The sequence below is a fragment of the Chelonoidis abingdonii genome, chromosome 3 (assembly GCF_003597395.2).
Source record: "Chelonoidis abingdonii isolate Lonesome George chromosome 3, CheloAbing_2.0, whole genome shotgun sequence".
NCBI classification, from domain to species: Eukaryota; Metazoa; Chordata; order Testudines; family Testudinidae; genus Chelonoidis; species Chelonoidis abingdonii.
In genome coordinates, this window is record NC_133771.1 from 169054802 (window position 1) to 169061587 (window position 6786).

General features: G+C 40.3%; 1 protein-coding gene across 1 annotated transcript in view; it reads right to left on the reverse strand.

Moving 5' to 3' along the window:
- The window catches only part of PROX1 (prospero homeobox 1), a 53661-nt gene that overhangs the window by 23835 nt on the left and 23040 nt on the right, over positions 1 to 6786 (reverse strand). The window lies entirely within an intron of this gene.

Below are 6786 nucleotides of genomic sequence, written 5' to 3' on the forward strand. Positions count from 1 at the left end.
AGGATGGTCTTTTCACCAAATAATTTCACAGAGGCAAAACAGACAAACACAAAGAGTTGAGACTTTTTCTGCTACATTAAATAGAGTAACTGATAAGGTCAGACATATGATACCTAAAGACATGGATCTGTGAACTCTTGAAGTCAAAGGACTTCTCTGTGCAAAGGAACAATCTTTCAAAGGAAATAGATCATAGAACTCCACTGAATCCCCTTTAAACTTTATGAAGCAGGAGGAGAAAAAGCTCTAAGTAGGGAAGCTTGACAGAAGAGCCTTGAACTATTTTCTGAAGGAAAGATGAGACCCTCCCTAGGCTGTCACAAAACATCTTTTTTTTTCTAAAGGCTCTTCTGAACTTTGATATGTGCCAAGACACCGCTATTGAAAGCTGTATAATTATGTGCTATAGCCACTGTAGAAAATGCTTTGTTCACCTCAACAAAGAACAATAAGCAAAGTAAAGTGACATTACACTGTATCTTTTTCTTTAAGAATGTCGAGAAAGGTCATGGTATGTTATAACTAATAAAGCTGTTGAGTAAGGAGGTTTAAAGTTGATCTTGCTGTGCTTAAATGTAACCCAATGACAAAAAGGCAGAGGGAGCTAAAATGTAATGACATTAAAAAAAAAACAGATAATAAATCAATAGGCCAGCCTCATTATACCAGTGAATATCTTGAACCTAAAGGAAATAAATATAAAAATGAAGTGTAGTTGTGAGACAGAGTTTTCTGTCTCCAAGCTTGGTGATTTTTCTCTTCAAGTTTCCTTTCAAGTTGTAGTTTGCAATTCAACTAAACAAGAAGCAGATTAATGAGTAGCAGCTAAATGGTATGTACAACGCTTGCACATTCTATAGGCACCTGAATTTTGTAACTTAATTTACAAATAAATTTCATCTCCTGTGAAAGTTGCAAGGGAAATAGAATTCTTTCACAAAAGTGCCTCCTCAAGCAATTTTCTTCTTTTTAAACAAAAAAGCCCTGGGACGTCAATGAAAACAATTAAGAGACCGGTATTTCTAATGAAATTTCTCCTTTTGTGTGTGAGTGGGGGGGAATCTATCTAAATACGTGTGCTCCACGTTTCCTTTAAAGGAATGACAATAATAAACCTTTCCTACAATGCTTGGTATTCACAAACTGCAAAATAAGTTTTCTATTCTCTTGCTGCATATCGTAAGTAATAAGTCCTCTGCCTCCTTCTTTCTTTCTAGAAAGGTCCTGGTAGGCTATAACGAATAGAGCTGCTGAGTTAGGAGGTTTCAAGTTGAATAGAAAGCCAAGGGAGAGTAATATGTAAAGAATACTCTTGTCACCTGCTTTTGGTAACACATTAGAAACATACAGGTTGCCTCCGAGCAGCATCTCAAATAGATGAGGGGGCAAGCGAGAAATTTGCAAATTATAGGGTCTGATTTCCACTTATTCGAGGGCCACTTTACATTGCCCTAATTGTGTATAAGGGCCTTAAAGGGGGGTATAAATCTTGCTTTAAAGCCCCTAGAAGATTGCAAAAACCCTGTAAAATTACCTTAGTGTAAATGAGAATCAGACATTAAGGGTTTAATTGCCCCTTTGATGCTCATCAATTGAGGTCAAGAAGAGTCATGCTCATGCAAGTAGGAAAGAATATGGACTTCTGTAATGAGAATGTTAGTATCCAGGAGTTTCAAAATTTACTATTTATTTAGGGTGCCCATTTAGAGATGCTTTAAATAGGCCTGATGGTCAGACTATGGGTAGGACAGCACTTTTGGAAAATCAGAGCCCTTTAAGGTATCTCCAGTTGAGCACGCAAAAACTGAGGCACCCCAAATCACTAGTCCCTTGGGAAAATTTGGGCCACTGGCATTTCTCTGAATTGTTCTTCTGATGCTTATGTAACCCACATATCTTCTGGGTGTGGTGTTCTGTCCCATCTAGTGGCACTGAGACAACTTAGAGAGAGAGAGAAAATGAGTCTGCTCCACAGCCTTAGCTAACAGCCAGTTGGTTTTTAATTCACATGGTACAGTCTCATGCACTGATGCTCCAGAGGTCCCTGGTTTGATCCCACTGGCCGACAAGCTGGGTCTGCCAGTGTTATAAGTGGGGGCTCATCTGGAATTTCAACTGGGAAGTCTCTGAAGTTCAGGATGCACTTCCTCAGCTAGGGGACGCATGTAACGTACACACCTCCTGCGTATGGTGTTCTGTCCTATCTGTCCCATCTGTACCGAGACCACTTAGAGAAAGAGATAAAATGAGTCTGCTCTACAGCTAGTTGACTTTTAACTCATGTGGTAGAGGTTCATGCGCTGAACTCCAGAGTCCCCGGTTTGATCCTGCCCACTGACGACCGGGGTCTGTTGACGTTACACTTAGATATATGCTTTCTTAATTTTTTGTAAACAAACAAAAACAAACTCCCATTGATTTCACTGTGTATGTCTGCATGCAATAAAACACTCGCGACTGGCCTAGGTCAGCTGACTTCAATTCACATGGCTCAGGCTGTTGGGCTATAAAATCTCAGAATAGACATCTGGGCTTCGGCTGGAGCCCAGGCTCTGGGACCCCATGAGTAGGGAGGATCCTTGAGCCCAGGTGTCTACACTGCAATTTTATAGACCTGCAGCCTATGCCCAGCAAGCCTGTGTCAGCTGACCTGGGCCAATCACAGATATTTTATTGCAGTGTATACATAGCCAATGGGATTAATGTACAGTGTCTCTGCACTTAAGCAAGTGTGTCTTTGCAACATCAGAGTTTCCCTGACTTCGTACCATTTTCCCACATAAAATAAAGTTAACCTCTTAACAAGCTTTTTTGGTTTCTTAACAGACGATTGTACTTTGCAGACTCCTACACACAAATACGCCATAACCAATGCTGTGCAAAAAAGGCATTTGTCCCTTCATCCTTCACTGTAGCAGAATTACATATAGTTTATTCACAAAAATAATGCAACTTGGCAGAAGTTTCACCATTATCTCAACTTGCATACGTACCTCTGCAAGACTAGGTGAATTGCTGTGAAACTACATGCAAGCAGAGCTCAGAGAGACAGTTTGCAACAGCTCACTTTGGTGTTCATTTGTTTGCTACACACAGGATGTCTTAGAAAAGGTAAGATGTAGGTGGAAGGGCAACAACCAGAATACCTAATGGTAGGGGAGAGGTCTCTCTGTGTATGTCTCCACTGCAATGTAGGCCTGTGCTTAATCCCAGGATCAAACCTACCCCACCCCTTGCATCTACACTGCAACTGCGTTAACACTGAGCTTGGACCTAGGGTTCCAGGACTCTGCAGGGCTGGAGTGTCCGAACTTGAGTTAAGCCGGGACCCAGAGTCTGAGCCCTATTGCTTTGCAGTGTAGACTTGGGTCCTGGGAGTCAGCTGGAAGCATCCCATAGTTCCATGGGACAACTTTGCTAGTCCTCTCTATCCCAAAATCTGTAATCCATTCTACTGAAAGCAGAAGCCACCCCCCTTTGCAAACAGCAGCAGCTCAGGTCCGCATTAACCCATTCTCTTCTGATCACCAATCTGTAAGTACCCTATCAGAGAGCTTCCAGGGTTTGCAATGGAGACTGAACTGACCAAGTGATCTGCAAAGCAAGCAGGTTCCTGGTAACATGCAGGGCGGGCAGCAAAGTTTTCGCACAATGCACCACTGTCCTATGGATAGAGCGACTACATTTTGCGGGGGAGGGGAGAGGGTGCTAGGAACTCTGGGATAGAGTTACTTTGACTTGGGTGTGTGTAGTTCAGTGTGGTCACCAAAGCTCTACTTTCAAGCATGGGATAGAATAGTCATAAAATAGGGTTAAAATACAATGTAACTGCCCAGGGTTCCCTAACATGGGTCAGCCGACTTGAGTCCCACTAAACCCAAGCTTACATTGCAGTGTAGACATAACCTGAAATTTCAGAACTGAAAATGAGTCAGTCTCAGCCTCCTGAAGGGAAATGAGAATGCAGAATCCTGGGAAGACTATAAGACTATAATCCCTTTAATATATGAGAATAATATATATATATATATATATATATATATGTAAAGGAAAATTAGACAAGTAAACAGGAATGAAGTAGAACTGAGAGCCATGGGGGAGCTAGAATCCAGGTGTCATCTGAAGGCCAACATGCTTTGCCTATTTTAAACCGAGTTGTGTTTCAGCTTTTTGCCACTTTTATACCAATGGCTTGGTAATCTCCCTTGCCTACCAATGTCCCACTATGGTTGTAACAATGAGCTCTGGTGATCTATAGGGACTGATTTTGAACGGGAGTTAGGATAAGTTCCTTTTTTAAAAAGAGTGGAATGGAATCTGTACGGGTAACTGTATGTGTATCTGAGTTACTGTATTCAGCAGTCAGATATCATAGTGTTGGGCTCCCTAGAAGTACCATAGACATGGAGTGGCTCAGCAAGCTGTCATCTCTTTCTGACCTTCTGCTCCATCTACATTGTGATATATACGTTATGGTTTAGGGAAGAAGGATGAACTGTTTTTCATTTCTAAAAAAACTGCCCCAGGCAAATGTGAGCGTTTCCTACCTTTACTGAAGAAATCACATTTGCCATTTTTCTATCAGTCTGAATTTCTTTGCACAGCTATACTTACTGCATGTTCTGTTTCAATGAACCTTATGGGACAAAACAAATACAGAAATATGAAGAGAACACAGTATCAGAATTTCCTGAGCAATTTTGTGCCACAGCCTGGGATGAAGAACCAAATTCACCTGGTTTTATCGCTTTTTCCCTATCGCTTTGTCTGTTTGGGTGTGTTAAAGTATCTGCTGGCAAGTGAAACTCACACATAAAGGATCAGGGGGTTAGGAAATGCGGTATTTAAGAAGAGATTTAAGAAGAGCATACTATCAGACTTTAATCATATCAGAAGATCAGGAAAGCATCACTGAAGTATGAGGAAGGAACTTTGATTATGCTAAATATGGCAAATGCTCAGTTTGCTAACTCCCTTTGGATCCAATTTCAGCATTACAGTACTTATCATTTTTGCTTTCCAGCTAGTGGGGGGTGAGCTGGCACTTATCAGGTAAGGTTATAAGACTACATTGAAGATTGCACCATGCAGTTTAATGATCAGCTGGTTTTTGGATCTTTAGTGTATGACAAACTCTAAAACAAGAAATGAGGTTCTAGGAAATTCATATTAGACTGGATAGATGAAAGGTCTTTTCCTACATGCTTGGGGAAAGAAGCATTTGAAGAGGCTCTTAGTTGTCTCCTGCTTAATTACTAGATCCCTTTTCAGAGATCTAATCTTTAGAAGACAAGATTTTAAACACTGGATGTGCATCTACAAAAATTACCTCTGTATTACATGTGAGATTTACATTCTCAGGATTATTTGAGAATTTCCCTTTGGTTTATATATGCTCTTTATTTCTCAAAAAAGTTAACTGTATCCATTAAAATTAATACTTTAAACTAACTTTGTGACTAAGACATTGTAAAGCGTTAATAAACTTCTTAGGCCTTAAGTATAAACAAAACTCTTGTAAAAAAATGCAACTCGATTCAGTCTTCACTGAGTTCAGCAATCCAAAATATGGTTGACAATACAAGGTAGGGGAAACTACACTAGCACTGGAAAATAAACATTAAAAAAGTTAGTGACACTTCCTCTCAATGTTCCCTTATGTGCTTCCCATCTCTGTTGTATCTTGTTATCTACTTAGATTAACACTTAGGGGCAGGGACTCTCCTTTTTTTAATGTGTATGATAGTGAGCTAGGGGGCCTTGATCCCTAATTAGGGATTCTAGGTGCTACCTTGCTATAAATAATAAGTCTGGATATGATTCCCATATGTAACCACTGGTAAATCTTTCAGGGAACACCCTCCTCTCTCCTCCTCCTTCATCCTTCTTTACCATGTAAACTTTCTCCTCGAAAACTGAGCACAGAACAATGGACAGGAAAAGGCCTCAGAAAACCTCTAGTTAGAGACCTCTTCAAGTTACTTACAGATGCGGCACTTAGATACTATGGCAGTGGGTGGTATAGAAAATACCTACGAGAGATTCTGGACCAATGACTCTACTCCTTTTGCCAACAAAAGTCCTTCTGACTATGGATCATGGCCCTTTGTGTTACTTGATACCAAGCAAAAGGTACAGGCAAAAACCAATGCACTGCCATTATACTTCATCATCAGGCAATGGAACTCCCAGACCCTCCCCTTCCGCACTCTTCTTGAACTCATCATTACATCTGACTAGCTGAACAATGAAAAATGCCACCATCAGCACTGAGAAACATGCTAGAGTGGCATTGCAGAGGGTCAGCACGTTAATGATAACAATAGGCTGCTGAGCTACCAGGCTGGCATGTAAACAAGAATCTTAATTAAAGCCACAAACCCATTACAACAATAAATGGATACCAATTTCTTGTAATAGTCATTTTGCACTGTAATTCTGAAAACAACAACAACAACAAATGCATGTCACTTCTATAAATCAAAGAAGGGGACGCAGAGGGTGACCTTTCAGGAGTTTGATCAGAGTGTTATGGAGCTTTCAAAGCAGGAAGTGATGACTTCTTTCTTTAAAGTTTCCCTAAAGGAAACTTCAAAAAGTTGTACCAGAGAAACTTATCAGAATAGCGAAAGTTTTATCTTTTGGCAAGTCTTGGCTAGGCTTATGGATTCCGCTAACACAACTAAACAGTTTCATTAGCTTCATTCACAGATGTGGAACTGTACAGATTTGACAGTTCGCCAAGACAATAAAAAAAATTAAACCTATTTGGTTTTTTTAACTAAT